Genomic DNA, 24,222 nt, shown 5'->3' on the forward strand with positions numbered 1-24,222 from the left:
TCTCCCTCTTTGTCCTTTTCATTCACTGCACAGGGCTGACCTTGAGCTTACACAGTCTCATTTCTGGTTTTCCTCTCCTTTATTCTTGTGTGTATGAACACAGCGGATCCAGAGACCTTGGGTATTTGCCTATTCAAGTATGGAAACTCGCTAAGTAGTGCATACGCAAGAAATGCATCTTGTTTGGATAAAAGAAAAACATATATATACCATTCTCCATATTTATTTTACTAAAAAATGATATATTTCATACATACTGTACTATATAATACAGAGTAAACAACTGGGTTAGGTAGGTAGATAATAAATAATACATGTTATTTATTACTTTATTTTAAATTGTCATATACACATGTGAGGCAAAAAATAAGACAACGTAGGGACTTCCCTGGTGCCCTGGTGGTTAAGACTTCAGCTTCCAATGCAGAGGGTGCAGGTTCGATGTCTGGGTCAGGGAGGTAAGATTCCCCCATGCTCTGTGGCCAAAAAGAAAAAAACCCCAGAAACAATATTGAGCAATATTGTAACAAGTTCAATGAAGATTTTGATTAACAGAAAAAAACAGTTAAAAAAAATGAGTGTGTTAAGAGCACAAGGGGCGTCAATGAATGAGAAATACACACAGGAGTAGTTTCAAAACGAGTTATGTTAGGAATATTCTTAACCTCATACTATGTCTTGGAGCAGGAAATGGTACCCACTCCAGCATTCTTGCCTGGAGCATCCCATGGACAGAGGAGCCTGGTGGGCTTCAGTCCATGGGGTCGCAAGAGTTGGACACGACTTAGTGACTAAACCACCAATACTGGGTCTATTTATTGATCCATCTGTATATATATAGAGAAAGACAGGATGCTTTTGTCTCTTCCCCTAATGTAATGTTATCAGGAAGTGAGGCGGTGATGAGGGTGTAGCCTCCACGAAGGGGACTGCTTTCCTCCAAGTGAGGACCAGCCTGAAGACACTATCTACAAACCAGCAAGATGTTCACAGTGAATCTGTCTTTGCCAGGATCTTGGACATCCAACCTCCAGAACTGTGAGACAGTAACACCTGTTTTTTATGTGTGTTTACTCGCTCGGTCTTGGACTGCAAGGAGATCTAACCAGTTCATCCTAAAGGAAGTCAGTCCTGAATATTCAGTGGAAGGACTGATGCTGAAGCTGAAACTCCAATCCTTTAGCCACCTGATACGAAGAGCTGACTCACTGGAAAGACCCTGATGCTAGGAAAGATTGAGGGCAGGAGGAGAAGGGGATGACAGAGGATGGGATGGTTGGATGGCATCACCGACTCAGCAGACATGAGTCTGAGTAAACTCTGGGAGTTGGTGATGGACAGGGAGGCCTGGTGTGCTGCAAAGACAGACGCATTAATCTACACTTGCCTCAATGACAAAAATAATGTAATTTTGACTTGTTTTCATGATACAGGATTATTATGAAGGATACAAAGTGTACAGTTATTTGGAAGGCCTGATTTTTTCAAACTGTGGTAATCCCGTGTTTCCATTTTCCAACACCACTATTAAACTAACATCATAACTTCATCTTGGTTCTTGACCTCATTTTTTTTTAATTGGAGGATAATAGCTTTATGATGCTGTGTTGGTTTCTGCTGCATAACACTGTAAATCGGCTACACGTATACATATGTCCCCTCCCTTGTGAGCCTCCCACCTGCCACCCACCCCTCTAGGTCATCACAGAGTTCCCTGTGCTATACAGCAGCTTCCCACTGAGTATCTATTTTACACACGGTAGAGTATATATGTTAGGGCTGCTCTGTCAATTCACCCCCCTCCCTCCTTCCCCCATAGTGCCCATTCTAAATTGCTCAGAAACTTTAGGGAAGTCATCTCTCCCCCCTCAGATCCTGTTTTAATTCTTCATTTCAAAGAGTTGCAGAGGAATTAAAAATAATGGAAGTGAGACTTTAACCTCGCCGCAAAAGAGCTGAGGCAGCAGGTGAAAAGAGCTTGATTTTCATTCTCTAGGTAAGAAGCAAAAAGAAAAAAAAAAAAAAGTTCAGGTTTTGGGGAAGGGGAAGGACATGGTTACAATCCATCTTTCTTAGTGAATGCAGGCTCCCTAAGCAGACATCGGCAAATGAAAAAGGAACTGCCAGCCCAAAGCGTCAGAATATCAAAAGACCACATTTACACAGAGTGAACTGAAGACATCTGTTGAGATCCTCTAAACCGAAAAGCAAGGATTCAATTTTTCATTTGCAACCTGACATGGGAATTTCAAACTCATCAGAGAAGCAGTAGAAACGATTAAAAAAAAAAAAAAAAAGATAAAGACGCAGATGATGCTTCTGCAGAGTCTGACTTATGCAGCTACTGCTATTATCTTGAAGACAAAAACTGACCTTGAAAATGACAACCCATCCCATGGCGAATTTTACTAAGCCTGGTAGAGAAGTTCGACTTACCTGGGTAAGACATGATACAGTTCGTTTTCTCTTTTACTCAGTTAACAGATACTGAATAAGACTCTCCAATGTGCCAGAGGCCATGAGAAATAGCAAAATTCATACACTGGGTCCCCCAAGAGAATAAAAATTCAGTGGAAACACAAAATATTCAGTAAAGGATAAGCCAGATGTGGCGAACTGTGGTGTTGGAGAAGACTCTTGAGAGTCACCTGGACGGTAAGGAGATCCAACCAGTCCATCCTAAAGGAAATGAGTCCTGGGTATTCACTGGAAGGACTGATGTTGAAGCTGAAACTCCAATACTGTGGCCACCTGATGCAAAGCGATGCTAGGAAAGAGTGAAGGCAGGAGGAGAAGGGAACGACAGAGGATGACATGGCTGGACGGCATCACTGACGCGATGGACATGAGTTTGAGCAAACTCTGGGAGTTGGTGATGGACAGGGAGGCCTGCATGCTGCAGTCCATGGGGTCACAAAGAGTCGGACACGACAGAGTGACTGAATTGAACTGGAGAAAATCACGAACAGTAATAGCCAGGGAAATGCAACAATCCGAGGGAAGAAATGGATGCAGCTTTGGTGAGGAAATTGTTCTCTGGCTGAAGACGCAAGGAAAGCAGTGTGCGAGACAGGCTTGCCACCGTCAGCCCAAAGGATTTCAACCCTGAGGGTAAACGTGATGGAGCTGTCAGAAGAAGGGGGACTTAGGGAGGAGGGGCTGGAATTGGGGACTGCGCTGGTTCCTCTATTCTGCGACCTGCAGGAATGGAGAGGCTGCAGGCGCAAGCTGGTCGGAAACCACCTGAGAGACTTCGGGAAATGCGAATCTTGGGGAAGCTGGGGAATTAGGGAAGAACCTGCCTCTAGGTGTTAGTTACAGCTAGGGAGACAGTGGGGGTTCAGAGCAGGAAGACAATGAGAACATCAAGGCTTCGAAAGAGGTCTGTTGTATCGCCTGAGCTGGCTGCTAAGTCTGTGGGGGAGAATGTGGACTCGGGTAAGGCTGAAAGCATGGATCAGTCACCAACCTGATGCGGGTCCTGTTCTCATGTCTCTGCCTGTCTTCGCTGCTTCCCTCTGTCTCTCCGTCATCTGCTTCTCCATTGCCTCCTCCTTCTCCCTGGGGAGAAAAACAACCGAAGCTTTGTGTCTGGAGCTTGGTGCATCCGAGCTCTTCTCAGAAGACCAGACGATCGGGCGGGTGATAGTGCGAGGGGTTGTGAAGGGTCAGACGCAACTGAGCACGCACCGAATGGGGAGACCACAGAGTCAACTGATTTTTAGGAAATTAGAGGGGCTTCGGAGAGAGGCCACTGCACGTGATAAATGAGAAACGAACTGATATAGAGACGGGACTTAGAGCATAGAGTAGACACAACCGTCAGGACGTGGGTGTAACCCAAGTGTCCGTGGGAGAAGAACGGAGAAGGAAGATGTGATACACATATGCCGTGGATTATTACTCAGCCATGAAAAAGGATGAAATAACGCCACGTGCAGCAGCGTGGATGGATACAGAGAAGTCATACCGAGGGAAGCGAGTCAGACAACGACAAACATTATATGCAACCAGTTTTACGTGGAATGTAAAATATGATACAAATGGTCTATTTCAGGTCTGCAGTGCCCAGCCTTCTTTATGGTCCAGCTCTCACATCCATACAGCTGACTTCATGTTCCCCCAATACAGCTGACTTTGTGTTCTCCTCATTTGCTCAGAAATAGACCCATAGACATAGAAGACGATTTTACAGTTACCGAGAATCACAAACTTATGGGTTACTTCCAAGGTAACTTCCAAGGTTACAAAGTTATGATTGGCATTTCCTTGGAGGAGGAAATGGCAGCCCACTGCACAGTTCGCTTGCCTGGGAAATCCCACGGACAGAGGAGCTTGGCGGGGCTATAGTCCATGGGGTTGCAAAGAGTCGGACATGACTTAGCAACTGAGCACTGAGCAAGTAAATAACCACCACAGATGCTTACCAAAGGGGTAAGGGGAAGAACAAGGGATTCGGGAATAACACACATGCACACACACACACACACACACACACACACACACACTACTATATATAAAAAAAGCAAGAAGGATCTACTGTTAGAACACAGAAATTATATCAATATCTTATAATAACCTATACTGGGAAAGAATCTGAGAAAATGTATACATGTATAATTGAATCAGTTTGCTGTAAATGGAAATTTACAAAAACTTGTAAATCAACTGTACTTCAATTTTTCAAAATGCATGAGAATGGACGTCTTGACCTAGAGACAGGGTGGAGGGACCGGAGTTCCAGAACAAGTCAACTGAACACGCTCTGAGCGCGCACGCACAAGATGACCAAATGCGGAGAACACAAAGTCAGCTGTATGGATGTGAGCGTTGGACCACAAAGAAGGCTGGGCACCGAAGAACTGACGCCTCCCAACTGTGGTCCTGCAGAAGACTCTTGGAGTCCCTCTGAACTGCAAGGAGATCCCACCAGTCAATCCTAAAGGAAATCAACCCTGAATATCTACCAGAGGGACTGACACTGAAGCTGCAATACTGTCGCCACCTGATGGGAAGAGCTGACTCTTTGGAAAAGACCCTGATGCTGGGAAAGATTCAAGGCAGGAGGAGAAGGGGATGACAGAGGATGAGATGGTTGGATGGCATCACCGACTCAATGGACATGAGTTTGAGCAAGCTCCGGGAGATGGTGATGGACAGGGAAGCCTGGTTTGCTGCAGTCCATGGGGTCACAGAGAGTTGGACACGACTGAGCGACTGAACTGAACTGAATAATAAAGAAAGAAACAATGCCATTTACAGCAACATGGGTGAATGTAGGGATTATCATAGTTCAGTTCAGTTCAGTCTCTCAGTCGTGTCCGACTCTCTGCGACCCCATGAATCGCAGCACGCCAGGCCTCCCTGTCCATCACCAACTCCCAGAGTTCACTCAAACTCATGTCCATCGAGTCGGTGATGCCATCCAGCCATCTCATCCTCTGTCATCCCCTTCTCCTCCTGCCCCCAATCCCTCCCAGCATCAGAGTCTTTTCCAATGAGTCAACTCTTCGCATGAGGTGGCCAAAGTACTAGAGTTTCAGCTTCAGCATCATTCGCTCCAAAGAAATCCCAGGACTGATCCTGGTTGGATCTCCTTGCAGTCCAAGGGACTCTCAAGAGTCTTCTCCAACACCACAGTTCAAATGCATCAATTCTTCGGTGCTCAGCCTTCTTCACAGTCCAACTCTCACATCCATACATGACCACTGGAAAAACCATAGCCTTGACTAGACGGACCTTTGTTGGCAAAGTAATGTCTCTGCTTTTCAATATGCTATCTAGGTTGGTCATAATTTACCAGGGGAAAATGTCCTGGAGAGGCATAAATCAGGAGTTTCAGATGAACACACACATGGCTATATATAAAACAGACAACCAACAAGGGCCTACTGTACACAGCACAGGGAACTCTGCTCAACATTCTGTAATAACCTGAGAGAAGAGTCTTAACGAGGATGAATATATGCATATGTACAATGGAATCACTTTGCCCCAGGCCTGAAAGTAACACAAGTCAACTTGCCGTAAGTCAACTGTACTCCAATAAGGAGTATGAGATGATAAATGACATTACGATAGTCCAATCAGGCAACATTTCAAATGAAATTGTCCGTAGAATTGTTTTTAATCCCTATGCAGACACGTACTGCTGTCAACTTAAAACAAAAAGGAACAAAGCACAGCCTAAAGGGTGAGAATCATGTTTCACTTGGCAGTCTTTCTGCGGACTTAAGCGCAGGAAGCACCATCTCAGGCTGCTGGCATGGACTGCTCCAAAGAGGCCAGGGAGGAGCCAGGAAATATGCGAGTTTTTGCAACAAAGACCAGGTCATTGGAACATCAAAAAATTACTGTTAATTAAGGGGGGGGGCAGTGGGAAACTCAAGTTAAAGATGTCTGGGAAGATGCAAGAGTCTGGGCTCACTGAAATTATTCCCTACATGTGCACCTCAGCTCTCTGGGGCCAGCACCCTAAATTTCTCCATCATGAATCCCCTCAGGGTACCAGTTAGCTGCTGGCCGGTCAGCTGCGCCATCCTTTGTTTACTGATAAGGCAGAGGACATTCTGTCTCTACATAAATGCTAAGCTCTTCACTTCCTTTTTAATTGAGAAGACACACACACACTTTCCCTGGCAAACAGATGAGGAAAAAGTGGAGCCAGCGGCAAATTTTATTTCCTTGGGCTCCAAAACCACTGGGGATGGTAAATGTAGCCACAAAATTAAAAGACGCACGCTCCTTGGAAGAAAAGGTATGAGAAATGTTGACAATGTATTGAAAAGCAGAGACATCACTTTGCTGACAAAGGTCCACACAGTCAAAGCTACGGTTTTTCCAGTAATTGCGTACTGGTGAGAGCTGGACCATAAAGAAGGCTGAGTGCCAAAGAATTGATACTTTTGAACTGTGGTGTTGGAGAAGACTCTTGAGACTCCCTTGGACTGCAAGGAGATCCAACCAGTCCATCCTAAAGGGGATCAGTCCTGAATATTCTTTGGAAAACTGATGCTGAAGCTGCAATGCTTTGGCCACCTGATTCGAAGAACTGACTCACTGGAAAAGACGCTGATGCTGGGAAAGATTAAACAATTAGAACACACACACACATGTGTATATATTTCAACTTTCTTTCTGCTGCTGCTGCTGCTAAGTCACTTCAGTCATGTGCAACTCTGTGTGACCCCACAGACGGCAGCCCACCAGGCTCCCCCGTCCCCGGGATTCTCCAGGCAAGAACACTGGAGTGGGTTGCCATTGCCTTCTCCAACGCATGAAAGTGAAAAGGGAAAGTGAAGTCGCTCAGCCGTGTCCGACCCTCAGCGACCCCATGGACTGCAACCCACCAGGCTCCTCCATCCATGGGATTTTCCAGGCAAGAGTACTGGAGTGGGGTGCCATTGCCTTCTCCAAACTTCCTCTCTAGACTATCTTTTAGAGAATTTTTGAAGCTTCAGAGAACACTAAACACAGCTACGCCTACAGCTAAATTGCTGAAAGTAACGGGGCTAATTTTTCTAAAGTGCAATGTGACATCTTAATTGCTTTTCTTGGTCCGAGATTACTCACGTCTGCCATCGCCACACTCAACCTTCTTTGATGGAATAAAATCCCACTGCCTGAAATCCTCCATTTTCTTAAGGCAGCCGGTTCCCTTGACATGTCTTTTTAATGAACGGTTATGATCAGAGCCCATGTAATTCAGTCACTGTTTTCAAAGAAGAAAGTTTAATCTAATAACTTCTTATTAAATTTTCAGTTCTCGCCGAAGCACGTTTGAAGGATATTCAAGGTAAACCATCTTGTGTCAGAATTCGATTGCTGGGTACCTTCATCCGTTGTTAATGAAAATTTATTTCAGGCTAATAACACATCCTGCTGTCTATTGTATTGTGGAGGAGGTTTGCACACGAGCTTTTTGGATATGCTAAGTTTATAACCGATAGTTTATCCTTGCCTAATTTCCAATGACAAGTAGGTGCAGCCCTAAAGAAGAAAATTTCATTTAAAATCACTTGGTTGTCTGATTACACATATACAAAAAAAAAAAAAAGAACCAACCAGGTGATGGTTTAGACTTGGAGCTAAACTAGAAATGGGTCAAGTCTACCAAAGCTGGACTTTACACTGCCAGCATTTAACTCGCCATGTCTTAACCTGTCTTGCTTTTTCTGTACCAAGTAAACAGATTTACAAAATTATCAAGTGTCACAGCAGTCTATCCGTGGCAGTGGTTGGGAAATAAAACTCTTTTGGGGACATAGCTAATCATAAGAGAGATGATGGGGATGGTACAATATTGATGATGTATGTTGGGCTTAAAGTACCCACCGGTTCAATATTGTAAAAAAATCCAATTTGCAGCCTGATGAAATATACTTGTGAACAAAGACAAATGGTGTGTCACTCGCCTTGAATCTCCGATGGGCATTTCAACCCATCCATTTTTTAAAAGATTTTTTTTTTTTTGGGTGGGGATGGACCATTTTCAAAGTCTTTCTTGAATTTGTTACAATATTGCTTCTGTCTAGGTTCTAGTTTCTGGACTGTGAGCCATGTGGGATCTTAGCCCTCTGACCGGGGAACAAACTTGCAGCCCCAGCATTGGAAGGTGAAGTCTTCCTCATTGGAGCAGCAGGGAAGTCCCATTCCATCCATTCTTGTCTGCACCGTCTTGCATTGACATTCCTAATATCCTACGGCTTTGTGTTTTTTTAATGCCCCCCCTGTCCCAATGCTCACAAAGATGGCTTCCTATTTTCATCTTTCTGTGCTAATGTCTATAAGTCTCGGGAGGGTAGGGGGACTGAACGAAGACTACACGGTTGTAAGCTAGCGGAACAGTCGTTGCAAGAGCAAAAGCCGGACTTACATGAGCCATATTGCTATTTTGGGAGAAACCCGTTATGCCGCTGGACACACTGCAGATTGTTGATTCCTTGCACAAACTGGCAGAGTAGGAATATGCAGTCATTTGCCTCCATCTGGGAGAGGGGCAAAGACACTTCCCTACGGCCTAGTTAGTGTGTGTGTGTGCATGAGTCCTCAGTCGTGTCCGACTCTTTGCAACCCCATGGACTGCAGGCCACCAGGCTCCTCCATCCATGGGATTTCCCAGGCAAGAATACGGGAGTGGGTCGCCATTTCCTCCTCCAGGGGATCTTCCTTAGGCTTGGGTAGCAGTTCACCTTATTTCTAAACAATATTTGCCTGTGACACCATAAACTACAGCTTCTGACACATTCTTCGGGCAGAATCTTGAATCTGCGGGCACTGAAAAATGGAATTCTGTCATGGGTGCTGATCTGCTTTGGGCCTCAGTGAGTTATTTCCCCTTGGAGGCTTTAAAACGTTGTCCTAAGATGTGATCTCAGAAAGAGGAGAGCTTGCCGGTAAGAAGTTTTATGAAATTCATAGATGCATACCAGCACCCAGCAAATACTGACCTTAAAGGCGGTGTAACCTCACTCTATCATTTTAGAAGTACGGAAAGAACAGGCTGCAAGGAATGGTTGGTGGTTCTTAATATCTGGGGATCACGGAGCCTCTGAGCGTCGGAGTAAAACTATGAACCTGTCCCTGAACTGCTGCATTTGTGCACCAAACAATGTACACTCTCTTCGGGGCTCAGGGCGGGGTCGGGGGGACTTGTTAGAGAATTTTATCACTGACTCGGGAACCCTGAGGTTGGATGATTCGTCAAGGGTCACTCAGGCAGGTCTCATGAGATATCCTTGGAAGAAGAGTCTTTGGTTGGAACTGAAGCTACGTGATCTCAGGAATATGCTTCCTGGGTGGTTCGGCAGTGAAGAATTCACCGCAGATGCAGGAGACGTGGGTTCCATCCTTGCGTCGGGAAGATGCCCTGGAGGAGGGCATGGCAACCCACTCCAGTGTTCCTGCCTGGAGAATCCCATGGACAGAGGAGCCTGGCGGGCTACAGTCCAGGGGGTCTCAAAGAGTTGGACATGACTGAGCGTGTACACATGTGTATATATATATACATATATAATATACACACATATATATACACATATAGCTCAGGGATAGACAGCCATAATGTATGGCTTCATTACTATTGGTCCCCATAGCGTGGATGGAACCTTCAAACTCTGTCCCAGATATTGACACACTTACCTCAAACACGCTCATTTCCAAATGACTGTTTAAAATTTATAATTGGTTTGGGATTTTATATAAAATTTATAAGCAAATTGGGATTTTCAGAAAGTCCTAACCGCTTGCTTTGGGTGCTTATTTTTGCTTTCTTCTTTATTTTCTGTAGGCGATTACATTCCTAGAGTGTGTCATTAAGAATAAAAAAATAAATTCTATTTTAACGAAGAAGAGGTCACCACCTCCTGGGGAGAGCAGGATATAATATCTAAATTAAAGGCCTTTCCCCAAAGACCCTGAGGGACATTCTATTCCTCAAATCTGAATGTGCTTTAATATTTTTAATATTGATATTAATATTAAATGTCAATGTTAACAATCAATAAGAGTTAATAATAATCAATAATAAATAAACATTAATATTCATGTAATATATACTATAAATAACATTAATGTTTATAATTATAAGATATTAATAAATATAAATATGTCATAAATATTATATAAACATTAATAATCAATAATACACACACTACTTTAAAATAACCAATACTTAAAATCAATATTTTATAAGTTTGATAATAATTAATATTAATATCCTAATATTGATATTAATATTAAATATCAATGTTAACAATCAATATTTAATAATAATCAATAACAAATAAACATTAATATTTATGCAATATATACTATGTAGCATTAATGTTTATAATTATATAGATATTAATAAATATATTTCATAACTATTATTATATAAACATTAATAATCAATAATATAAATACTATTTTAAATAACCAATAATTAAAATCAATATTTTATAACAATTTGATGGTAATAATATCAGATATTACATTGACTGATGTTCTCATGTTATTCAAAGAGGTGAAAATGAAAACTCTGCTAGTCAATATCAATCTGTCTCACGCCAAGGGCTTTTCCGGTGTCTCAGACGGTAAAGAATCTGCCTGCAAATGCAAGAGATGTGTGTTGGATCCCTGGGTCAGGAAGATCCCCTGGAGGAGGGAGGGCAACCTACTCCAGTATTCTTGCTTGGAGAATCCCATGGATAGAGGAACCTGGTGGGCTACAGTCCATGGGGTCACAAAGAGTCAAACATGACTTAGCGACTTAAAAGCAACAGCAACAACATCATGTCAAAACCTGTATACATCTTTCTGAGAATGGGACATTTCATATTACTTCAACCAAAGGTACCCATAATTGTCACTATTCAAAAGGGACGTCAACCAAGGAATTGCCCTGAGACTCTCAGGGACAATCTATTATTATTATTCTGCATCATTTCTGCCAAGGTCTAGAGTCTACCCTTTAGAAACAAATGCACAATATGGGACAAAAGTCACTGGCTGCCTGTGACCTCACCTCTCACTCTGGACAGGTCTTCAAGTCTCTCATTCTTACAGATTACTTGCATGGTATATAAATATACCACTTATATTCAGTCGGTTCAGTCGCTCAGTCGTGTCTGACTCTTTGCGACCCCATGGACTGCAGCACGCCAGGCCTCCCTGTCCATCACCAACTCCCAGAGCCTGCTCAAACTCATGTCCATCAAGTCGGTGATAACATTTACATTAGTAAATATTTGTATCTATAGATATAAAATCCTTATATTTTAAAAATGAAATTGAATATTTGACCAATGAAATGAGTCACTCCACTTTTGCCAAGAACTTACTACATCTTCAGTAGTAGCAGTAATGTTAACCGTTCAGTGGTGTCTGACTCTTTGTGACCCCATGGACTGCGGCCAGCCAGGCTCCTCTGTCCATAGAATCCTCCAGGCAAGAATACTGGAGTGGGTTGCCAGTCCCATCTCCAGGGGACCTTCTCAACCCAGGGATTGAATCAGGGTCTCCTGCATTGCAGGCAGACTCCTTACCACTTGAGCTACAGGGAAGAACTTAATACTTCCTGAGAGTAAGTAAAAAAAAAAAAAAAAACAAACCACCACCACCAACAACAACTCAAAATGGCTCAAAGACTTAAATAAAGACCTGACATCATAAAACTCTTAGAAGAGAATATACATAAAAAAGTGCTGACATAAACAGTTCCAATGTTTTCTTAGGTCATCTCCTACGGGAATAGAAATAAAAGCAAAAATAAACCAACGGAACTTAATCATACTTTGAAGCTTTTGCCCAGCAAAGGAAACCATAAATAAAAGCAAGACAGCCTACGGACTGGGAGAAGATATTTGCAAAGGATGTAACTGACAGGGACTTAATTTCCAAAATATACAGGCAGTTCATACAACTCAACAACAATAAAACCCAATCCACAAATGGGGCAGAATACTTAAATAGACATTTCTCCAAAGAACACGTGCAGATGGCCAAGAGGCACCTGAAAAGATGCTCAGCATCACTCATTTATCAGAGAAATGCAAATCAAAACCACAGTGAGGTACCAGCTCACACCAGTCAGAACGGCCATCATGAAAAAGTCTGCAAACACTCAACGCGGGAGAGGGCGTGGGGAGAAGGAAACCGTACCACAATATGGGTGGGGATGAAAATTGACGCAGCCGCTGCGGAGGCTCCTTAAAAAACTAAAAATAAAACCACTGATACCGTCGTATGATCCAGAAGTCCCATTCCTGGGCACATAACTGGAGAAAACCATCATTTGAAAAGATACGTGTACCGCAGTGTTTATAGCAGCACTGTTCACAACAGCCAAGACATGGAAGCGACCTGAGTGTCCATCAACAGAGGAATGGATGAAGATGTGGGCCGATAGACGACGGACTCTTAGGCGGCTGCAAAAAAGCAAAATAATGCCACCTGCAGCAACATGGGTGGACCCAGAGATGATCATACTTAAGCGACCCACATTGAGAAAGACAAATATCCCCTGACATGACGTACACACAAACTCCAAAAACGATACAGACTTACAGAGATAAAAGTGATGCAAATGAGCTTATTTATAAAACAGACTCAGAGTTCGGAAACAAACTCTGGTTACCGTAGGGGCAAAGCAAGCAGGGATAAGTTAGGAGTCTGGGACTAGCAGATACGCAAGACTGTAGACAGAACAGATAAATACCAAGGACCTACTGTACAGCATATGGAAGTATATTCAATAGCCTCTGATAAACCATCATGGCAAAGAGTATCAAAAATAATATACACGTATAACTGAATCCCTTTGCTACACACCAGAGACTAACATAACATCGTAAATCAACTATGAAGTGAAGTGAAGTGAAGTCGCTCAGTGGTGTCCGACTTTCTGCGACCCCATGGACTGTAGCCCACCAGGCTCTCCATCCATGGGATTCTCCACTCCACTGGAGTGGGGTGCCATTGCCTTCTCCAGGGGACCTTCCCAGCCCAGGGATTGAACCCGGGTCTCCCGCATTGCAGGCAGACACTTTAACCTCTGAGCCACCAGGGAAGACCTCAATTTTAAAAGAGTATGTGGTTATTTCTAATGAATATGATATAATATTTGAAAAACTCGAATGTTCCAAGCATTATCTTAATACTCACGATTTCTTTAAAATTAAATAGAACATAACAGAGTCTTCATTTTAACGAAATCTGTTTTTAACTTTTAGCAGAATGGGTAATTCCTGATGTATAATGATTTAAAAAATGTAGAATTGGGTGTCAAAGCAATTTCATTGACATTGTGCAAATCACACTGTAGAAAAAAATTAAGCCCATTGAAGCTTAAACCAATAAAAACTTCACTTTCTTATGATCGTCACAAAAATAAAGGCCTTGGAAAGAACTGAGGAGACTTTTATAGCTGTGCAAACACAGAAATCTAATAATCAGATTGCAGCTTGACTAAAGACTTAAAGTTTGTATTAGGAATTATGAAACGACCGTAGTCATCATATTAGGGATTGTATGCTATACTCACAAAGGTTTCCAATATGTCCTTAATGATCATCAACCATTATCAACAAGTATATGGTGGTTTAAAAAAAAATAAGTTGATATATGCCACAAACCAATACAACAGTGTAAAGCAATTATCCTATTAAAATTACGGCTAAAGAATTCAGTTCAACAATTTTTGGAAGAAAGAAGTCACACAATATGCCCAATTCTTCCAAGTCCCAATTTTTTAAAACCTCTGAAGGAAACTGTGTAAGTTCAAAACCTGGCTTTATTCTACATTGCCCCCTGCTAACATTATGCGGCAGCGTGGATGGGAGGGGAGTTTTGGGGGAGAATGGATACTCGTGTATGTATGGCTGAGTCCCTTCGCTGTCCACCTGTCACAGCACTGTTGATCAGCTATACCACAATACAAAATGTTTTTGGTGTTAAAAAAGATCAAAAAAATTTTTAAAAAGGACAAAAAAATCCTGGCTTTATTCAACTCACTCATTTTCAAGTATGTTAAGTCACAAACCACAAGGGGGAATAGAAGACATTAATATTTAACAATCTACTGAAATTTCTATGAAATCCACTTTTTAGCATGTCTTATATGGGAAAACAAGACACGCACGGGAGAATAATTTAATCTCACAGGTTTTCACTTCCACTGGGAAAGAAAGACACAGAAATAACAGTTTCTTTTTAAATGCAAATGTTGCATTTCAAGTTTAATAAGATCACCGCTCGTTGGATGGTGTTGGCTTTAAATTCCTTCAGCATATACACAAATTGTTTGCAGATCTAGGAAAATACTCTGGTCATTGCGAAAAATAGATTCTCTGTTTGGAAATATGTAATTCGGGTAAACAGATGAACAAATCAGGACAAATGGAACCCAACGTTTAAGGGCTGTAATTTTGAAACTAAGCCTGGAATCTCAAATGGCAAGGGTAGTGACTGACCTTAACTTACTGACCTTGAGTAAACTCTGCGCACTGGTTTCGTTTTAAGAACGTTCTCCAAAGCTCTGTCAGGGTCTGTCTTAAAATTCTTATGCCTGTAAGTATTTTCTGCATTATTATCTGTCAGTTAAACAAGGATGACTCCTCAAGCCTTGATCTGGTCCTTTCTTGGTTTAAAAGTCGTGGGCACCTTATTCTTTGTTCCTCAAGGCCTGTTTGCTGATCAACCTGCAATTCTTTAAAGCCTTCTTAAGAAACTGAATGCAACCGATCCTTCAAAAGTTCCCGCAAATGTCTGCAAAATTTCCAGAAAGTGCTACACCTGCCTGTTGTCCACGCTCAACATACACACGACGGAATATTACCGAGCCCTAAAAAGGGGAACGAAACTGAGTCAGCTGTGGTGACGACGTGCATGGACCTAGAGCCTGTCGTACAAAGTCAGAAAGAGAAAAACGAGTATCGCGTATTCTCTCTAGGAGGAATCTACAAAAAGATGGTACAGATGATCTTCTTTGCAGGGCAGAAAGAGAGATGCAGACAGAGAGAACGGAAATGCGGCAACAGCGGGGGAAAGGGGGCGGTGGGGTGAACTGAGAGAGTAGACCTTCCATATACACAGCACCATGCGCAAAACGGCCAGCCAGCGGGAAGCTGCTCTGTAGCACAGGGCGCTCCGCTTGGGGCTCTGTGATGACCCAGAGGGGTGGGTGGGGCTGGGAGGGAGGCTCAAGACGGAGGAGATATGTGTGTACTTAAAGCTGAGAGTCCCTTGGACTGCAAGGAGATCCAACCAGTCCATTCTGAAGGACATCAGCCCAGGGTGTTCTTTGGAAGGAATGATGCTAAGGCTGAAACTCCAGTACTTTGGCCACGTCATGCGAAGAGCTGACTCACTGGAAAAGACTCTGATGCTGGGAGGGACTGGGGGCAGGAGGAGAAGGGGACGACAGAGGATGAGATGGCTGGATGGCATCACTGACTCGATGGACGTGAGTCTAAGTGAACTCTGGGAGTTGGTGATGGACAGGGAGGCCTGGCGTGCTGCGATTCATGGGGTCGCAAAGAGTCGGACATGACTGAGTGACTGAACTGAACTGAACTGAACTGAAAGCTGATTCATTTTATTCTACAGCAGAAATGAAACATTGTAAAGCAATTTTACTCCAATTAAAAAAATTATAACATTGATTCCTTTCACGTGCCAACATGTAGCAGGATTTTTAACATGTTATTTGAAAAAAAAAAAACAAACCCAAAATGCTAACCTATTGTGTTTAGCCATGGCCATCAGGATCATATATCTGCTTCTTGTAAATGCAACGTGTTCAGGATTTTATATTTGCTCTGATAGGCTAGATGAGTCTTTGCTGAGCTTGTTTGGGAAACTTGCCATTCTTAACACCATGGTTTTGTAGCAACAGGTACTTTCATTTTCTCCCAAAGTCCTCTTTGCAGGCAGGACGCAAACACACTTAAAAACTTTGAAGCCTCTATGGTTTGTAATTGGTGGGGCAATGAAAAAGAGCCAAATCGTGGGCTGTTTTAGGGTATACATGACACCATCCCAGCTATTCCCCGTCTTAGATAATATTTCTCCATTAAACTGTGCAGTGTTTTTTTTTTTAAAGACTTAAAATTTTTCTAAAATTTATTTATTTTTAATTGAAGGATGATTGCTTTACAATGTTGTGCTGCTTTCTGCCGTATGACAATGTCAGTCAGGCACAGGTATACACGTGTCCCCTCCCTCTTGAACCTTCCCCACCCCGCCCCCCCCACCCCATCCCACCCCTCTAGGTTGCCCCAGAGCATAGGTATCAGTTCCCTGAGTCATACAGCAAATTCCACCTGCCATCTGTTTCACATATGGTAATCTATATGTTTCAAAGCTACTCTTGCAGTGAAGAAATGGGAATACCAGGCCACCTGACCTGCCTCTTGAGAAATCTGTATGCAAGTCAGGAAGCAACAGTTAGAACTGGACATGGAACAACAGACTGGTTCCAAATCAGGAAAGGAGTACGTCAAGGCTGGATATTGTCACCCTGCTTATTTAACTTCTATGCGGAGTACATCATGAGAAACACTGGACTGGAAGAAGCACAAGCTGGAATCAAGATTGCCGGGAGAAATATCAATAACCTCAGATATGCAGAGGAGAGTAAAAAAAGTTGGCTTAAAGCTCAACATTCAGAAAACGGAGATCATGGCATCTGGTCCCGTCACTTCATGGGAAATAGATGGGCAAACAGTGGAAACAGTGTCAGATTTTATTTTCTTGGGCTCCAACATCACTGCAGATGGTGACTGCAGCCATGAAATTAAAAGACGCTTACTCCTTGGAAGAAAGGCTATGACCAACCTAGATAGCATATTCAAAAGCAGAGACATTACTTCGCCAACAAAGGTCCGTCTGGTCAAGGCTATGGTTTCTCCAGTGGTCATGTATGGTGTGAGAGTTGGACTATAAAGAAAGCTGAACGCTGAAGAATAGATGCTTTTGAACTGTGGTGTTGGAGAAGACTCTTGAGAGTCCCTTGGACTGCAAGGAGATCCACACAGTCCCTCCTAAAGGAGATCAGTCCTGGGTGTTCTTTGGAAGGACTGATGCTGAAGCTGAAGCTCCAATACTTTGGCCACCTCATGTGAAGAACCGACTCATTTGAAAAGACCCTGATGTTGGGAAAGATTGAGGGCGGGAGGAGAAGGGGATGACAGACGATGAGATGGTCCTATAGCATCACTGAATCAATGGACATGACTTTGAGCAAGCTCCAGGAGGTGGTGATGGACAGGGAAGCCTGGCGTGCTTGGACAGAACTGAACTGAGCTGGACTGATTTTTACACTCTTTACTGAATTTGTTACAATATCGCTTCTGTTTTGTGTTTTGGCTTTTTAGCTGCAAGGCATGTGAGATCTTACTTCCCTGACCAGTGATCAGTTCCACACCCTTCTTTGGAAGCCCAAAGGGTGTATTAATTCAAGCTTCAGTTCAACCTACAAAGAAAACATTTAAAAAACTATTTGATCACCAGCAACAGTCATTTTCCTTTCAAAACTGATGAACATTCTGGGAGAGGTTGATTATAATAGGCTTAAAATTTTATAACAGTCTTTGATGATAACCCCAGGCACAGTTTTTGAAAAGAAATTGTTGTTTTACGAATTAGTCCTTTGGTTGTTCAGAAATCCAACAAGGCCATTTGGGTACGTGCAAAATTAGAGAATGATGACTCTTCCATAAATAATTACATGCTGAGAAGCTCTGACTACATTAAAGATGGTGACTTATTTGTAAATTAATGAATTTTTAAATGACATGTTCTTTTTTCAAGAGGTGTCATTATCTAATTCTCATTAATTTTCCACACAAATAGCTTGTTTCTTACACCAAAATGATTTGCGTGGTTTTTCTTGTGCATTTCTATAATATCTCAGATCCTTGAAAACCTAACCAAAATACATAAGCGAGTGATGCTTGGGTTTAAGAAACCCATGATTCTTTGCTTCCCATTATTATTATTATTTTTTAACCATTTATTTTGTATTTGAGTATAGCCTATTAACACTGTTGTGATAATTTCAGGCAGACAGCAAAGGGACTCAGCCACAGACACACATGTATCCATTCCCCCCCAAACTCCCCTCCCATCCAGGCTGCCACGTGACACTGAGCAGAGGTCCCTGTGCTGTCCAGCAGGTCCTTGCTGGTTCTCCATGTTAAATATCGTCAGAGTGGACAGGTCCATCCCAAACTCCCTAACTATCCCTTCCCCCATCTCTCCCCACTAGTGACCATAGGTTATTACAGAGGATTGAGCAGAGTTCCCTGTGCTGGACAGCAGGTCCTTGCTGGTTCTCCATGTTAAACACAGCAGTGTGTCCATGCCCATCCCAAACTCCCCAACTATCCCTCCCCTCATCGCTCCCTGCTGGTGACCATAAGGTTATTACAGAGGATTGAGCAGAGTTCCCTGTGCTGGACAGCAGGTCCTTGCTGGTTGTCCATGTGAAATACAGCAGTGTGTCCATGTCCATCCCAAACTCCCCGACTATCCCTCCCCTCATCCCTCCCTGCTGGTGACCATAAGGTTATTACAGACTATTGAGCAGAGTTCCCTGTGCTGGACAGCAGGTCCTTGCTGGTTCTCCATGTTAAACACAGCAGTGTGTCCATGTCCATCCCAGACTCCCTGACTATCCCTTCCCCATCCTTCCCCCTGGGAACCATAAGGTTATTACAGAGGATTGAGCAGAGTTCCCTGTGCTGGACAGCAGGTCCTTGCTGGTTCTCCATGTGAAACACAGCAGTGTGTCCGTGTCCATCCCAGCCTCCCTGACCATCCCTTCCCCGTGGCAAGCGTAAGTTCATCCTCTGTGTCTGGGAGTTCCTTTCTGTCTCGTCAGTAACTTCTTTTCTGTCACTTCTTTTTAGGTTCACATATAAGGGATGTCCTGTGATATTTCTCCTTCTTTGACTAACTGACTTCACTTAGTATAATAATCTCTGGTCAAATCCATGTTGCTCGACTTCCCAGGTGGTTCAGATGGTAAAGAACCCTCCTGCAGTGCAGGAGAGATGGGTTCAGTCTGTGGGTGGGAACTTCCCCTGGAGAAGAGAATGGCAACCCACTCCCATACCCTTGCCTGGAAAATCCCCAGGACAGAGGAGCCTGGCGGGCTTCGAGCCATAGGCTTGCGCAGAGTCGGACACGACTGAAGCGACTTAGTGCTACGTTTGTGGGAGCTGGGTCGTCTCTGCTTTTGCAGCACCTCGCGTTCTAGGTTTGACACCTTGCATTCTTCCTCATTTCCTTAATTTCAACAGAAGAGTGGCTAACGGCAGGGCAAGGTGCACACAGTGGGCTTTGTGTAGACCCAGTCTCTGTGTGTCTCTGATGCCTGAAGGATGGTCCTGATTACTGAGGGTAAAGAAGTGATTTAAAAAAAGAAAGAAGAACCCAATCAAAGAAGCTGCGATAGATCTAAGTAGACATGTGTCCAGACGACACACCAGCGGCCACAAAGCACAAGAAAAGATGCTCAAAATCCCCGATGATCAGCGAAATGAAATCAAAATGACAATGAGGTATCAATTCGCACCGGTCACAGTGGTCACCGTTAAAAAGTCTACACACAGTAAATGGTGGAGAGGCCGTGGAAAGGAGGAAACACTCCCACACTGTTGGTGGGACTGCAAATTTTTGCAGCCACTATGGAGAACAGTATGGAGGTTCCTAAATATCCTGTGCAACAGAAGGTAGGTACCATATGATCCAGAAATCCCATTCCTAAGCACGTATCTGCAGAAAACTGTCATTTAAAAAGATAACATGCACTCCAATGTTCACAGTAGCACTATTTACAAGAGCGAAGACAAGGAAGCAACCTAAATGTCCATCAAAGGAACGATGGACAAAGATGACGTGGCAAAGACACCGTGGAATCGTACTCAGTCACGAAAAATGTAATCACGCCCTCTGCAGCAACAGAGATGGACCTAGAGACTACCCTAACAGTGAAGCAGCAAAGAGACGTATCATATATCACTTATCAAGGAATCTAAAAGAAAAAACCGATACAAATGAACTTATTCATAAAACAGAAAGTGAGTCACAGAGAAAAGAAACTTATCATAACCAAAGCAGGCACTGGGAAGGGATACGTTAAGAACCTGGGAATCAAGAGACACACACTACTATATATAAAATACAAAATCAACAAGAACCTGCTCGATAGAACAGTGAAGTCTACCCGATACTCTGTGATAAGCTATATGAGAAAAGAATATATTAAAAAAATAGTGTACAAATGTCTATGTATGATTCACGCCAGTCTATGTCCGACGCAGGATACAGCATGCTTGGGGCTGGTGAACGGTGATGACCCAGAGAGATGTTATGGGGAGGGAGGTGGGAGGGGGGTTCATGTTTGGGAACGCATGTACACCCGTGGTGGATCCATGTCAATGTATGGCAAAACCAATACGGTATCGTAAAGTAAAATAAAGTAAAAAAAAAAAAGTCTATTATGATTCAGTTTGTTTGTACAGCTGAAACTAACACAACATTCCAAATCAGTGCTATTCTAATAACACTTAAATATTAAATAAGAAAGGTATTTACAACGTGATACCTGTGAACAGCCACGCACCCCACTTTGGTTTTGCTCCATCACGCTGAACACATCCCTTTGAGCCTTAGTTTACTCCCCAAAGCTGAGTTAGCAACACAGGTTTCAAAAAGTAGATACATTCCAAAGGAAGAGCGTTATAAAAGTAAGAAAAGCCACAAGAAGCATTGCACAACTTATGGGTCAAGTCACGGGTGATGAATGAACGCTGTTAGGACCTTCCACTCAGGCCATATAATCGCCCAAAGTCTCTGTACAGCTTTATCACAGCCTCCCAAGTGTGCGCCTGTGATTTTCCTGAAAATGTTAGCAATCAGACAGGCTTGCATGCCTGGAAAGGCACGCAGTCACACCTTTGCAAGGACTTATGTCTGATCACGATCAAGGTAAAACTGTGCGACCCTCTGCCTCTGTTAAAGCTCAGTGATACCCCATCCTAAACCAAGGGCCGTGATCTCCTCTGGACGATCTTTCTCAGATGAGAGAAACAGGTGTAAGGAGAGTCTGTTCAATGAGTCTGAGGCGTGATTTCATGAGTAGATGAATGGAAGATACTCAGCACGGGGTCCAAAGCACCAGAGGCACCCAGTGACTGGTAAAGATTTTAACTGGAGGGCACTTGCTTTACAGTGGTGTGTTGGTTGGTTTCTGCTGTACAAGAACACGGGAAAATTGCTCAGTCGTGTCCGACTCTCTGCGACCCCATGGACTGTAGCCTGCCCGGCTCCTCTGTCCGTGGAGGTTCTCCAGGCGAGAATACTGGAGTGGACTGGCTATTCCCTTCTTCAGGGGATCTTCCCAAACCCAGGGATCGAACCCAGGTCTGCCACACTGCAGGCAGATTCTTTACCGCCCGAGCCAGCAGGGAAGCCCCAGAATCCTGGACTGGGTAGCCTGTCCCTTCTCCAGGGGTTCTTCCCGACCCAGGAACCGAACGAGGGTCTCCTGCACTGCAGGCGGATTCTTTATCAACTGAGCCTCTGGGGATCAGTCAGAATTATACGAGAGGCTCCCTCTGAGGCCTGCCTCCAGGCCACCCAGGTCATCACAGGGGACTGAGCTGAGCTTCCTGTATACAAACAGCAGCTTTCCAAAAGCTATCTATTCTATACGTGCATATGTGTGAGAACCACCGTCTCCAATCGTCTCCCTCTCCTTCCCCTGCACAAGTCTGTCCTCTGCGTCTGTCTCTGGGTCTGTGTCCCTGCAAGGAGGTTCATCGGGACCATCTTTCTAGATTCCTCACACGAGTTAATATATGATACTTGTTTTCCTCTTTCCGACGTCTTCACTCTGTACAGCAGACTCATGCAGAGTTGTGGGTGGACCTAACTTCATTTCTTTTTTATGACTGAGTAACTATATTTTTAAGGGATATAAGTGCCACGAATTCAAGCCATTAGGTCTTGTCTCTCTATGACTTGCTATTTATAGTGAATGAAATAAATCTCAAGTGCCTTGTAGACGGTATATGCCTCTGGAAGAGAAATAGAAGCAAGGCTTGGTGGCTGCCCTCAACAGCTAAAATTCGAATGTGAAATAATCAGACTAGATTTAATCAGCAAATATTCATTTTCTAGTTAGGTCCAACAGGCTTATAATTGAATGAACAGTAAAGGTTATTATGGGAATTGCCATACTCCATCTATTGCATGTCATTCTAATGAACAGTAAAGGTTATTATGGGAATTGCCATACTCCATCTATTGCATGTCATTCTATGTATTGCATGTCACGTTGTGTGTGTATTACACACACACACACACACACACACACACACACAACTGTAGAATCAAAGGATGGTCTCCGTACTATTTTACCCTGACTTGCAAAATCAGTGAAAATTCTCCGTTTGTAAGAATGGTCATGTTTCGTATTTTTTTACCTTTCTCACCTTACACTTTGTTGAAGCATATAGAAATGATTTCCTTTGTGCTGTAATTTATCTGTCTGTAAGCTGTCCAATTAAAAGCAGAACTGCTTTAAATTTTTATCCTCAGATGCCTCTGTTGTACCTTTCGACGGGCTGTGATTGAAACACAGAGCAGGTGTTAAGTTTTTCATTTGGGATTTATGATACTTCAATTGGAAAAGCAGCAGGCACCCCACTGCACAAACTGTCATCGTTTACAATGGCCGAGATCTGGAAGCAAATATTGCAAATATATTCTCATGTCAAAGCCATCACAGGAATCTTGGGGAAACGTGAAAGGCGATTTCTCTCTGCACGCGTGTGGTGAATGTCGGGGACCACAATTAATGCCGGTACAAATATTTTCAGCGTCCCTGCTGTGAGGCTCCGGGTTCTATTTTGAGCCATCTGATGGACAAGCCCGTAATTGCATTGGACACGGGCTTTCAATCAACGCGCCGGCAAGCTGTGCATCAATGATTCGCAGAGACCGCGATAATTAATCATCGACTTTCCTAGAAGATAATGTTCCCAACAGCCTGCAGGAGACACCTAACTATACCTCCACCTCTTCCGGGGGAGGGTTAGTTGCTCCCAGGGCAAAAACCTGTAACTGCATCCTGCTGAACGTTACAAGTGTGCCCTGTCAAAGTCTTCCCCTCAAGGTAACTTTTCTTTGGGCCTTGGAGGAGAGTCTGATTAATTATTGTCATCACCTTCCTTGTAGACTCCATCCTCACCGTGCAGGGAGCATCCATCCTCACCATGCAGGGAGAATCCATCCTCACCATGCAGGGAGCATCCATCCTCACCATGCAGGGAGCATCCATCCTCACCATGCACGGAGAATCCATCTGAGGAATCATAGTCACACTTAAAAAAAAAAAATCACATTCCATTTGCCCAGGATTGTTTTTAGCATCCACCTTATCACAAATTCTTCAGAGTAGATGAAAGATATTGGTTAAGGCTTCCCTGATAGCTCAGTTGGCAAAAAAAGCTGCCTGCAATGCAGGAGACCCTGGTTTGATCCCTGGCCTGGGAAGATCCCCTGGAGAAGGGAAAGGCTAACCACTCCTGTATTCCTGGGCTTCCCTGGTGGCTCAGCTGGTAAAGAATCTGCCTGCAATGTGGGAGATCTGGTTCGATCCCTGGCTTGGGAAGATCCCCTGGAGAAGGGAAAGGCTACCCACTTCAGTATTCCTGGGCTTCCCTGGTGGCT

The 24,222-nt window shown here is 43.5% G+C and overlaps 1 protein-coding gene across 2 annotated transcripts in view; it reads right to left on the minus strand.

Annotated features, from left to right (window-relative positions):
- Window positions 1–207: 207 nt before the first annotated feature.
- LOC138929705 (zinc finger protein 665-like) overlaps window positions 208–24,222 on the minus strand; it is a 170,482-nt gene continuing 146,467 nt past the window's right edge. The window contains exons 6-7 of one of the 2 annotated variants that reach the window (XR_011446014.1): window positions 3,470–3,561; window positions 208–476 (exon numbers count right to left, since the gene is read on the minus strand). The gene's annotated coding sequence lies outside the window, so the exon portion shown is untranslated. The remainder of the gene's footprint in view (window positions 477–3,469; window positions 3,562–24,222) is intronic. The other variant, XR_011446016.1, reaches the window with a different exon arrangement.

The sequence above is a fragment of the Ovis canadensis genome, chromosome Y (assembly GCF_042477335.2).
Source record: "Ovis canadensis isolate MfBH-ARS-UI-01 breed Bighorn chromosome Y, ARS-UI_OviCan_v2, whole genome shotgun sequence".
In the NCBI taxonomy this organism is placed as follows: domain Eukaryota; kingdom Metazoa; phylum Chordata; class Mammalia; order Artiodactyla; family Bovidae; genus Ovis; species Ovis canadensis.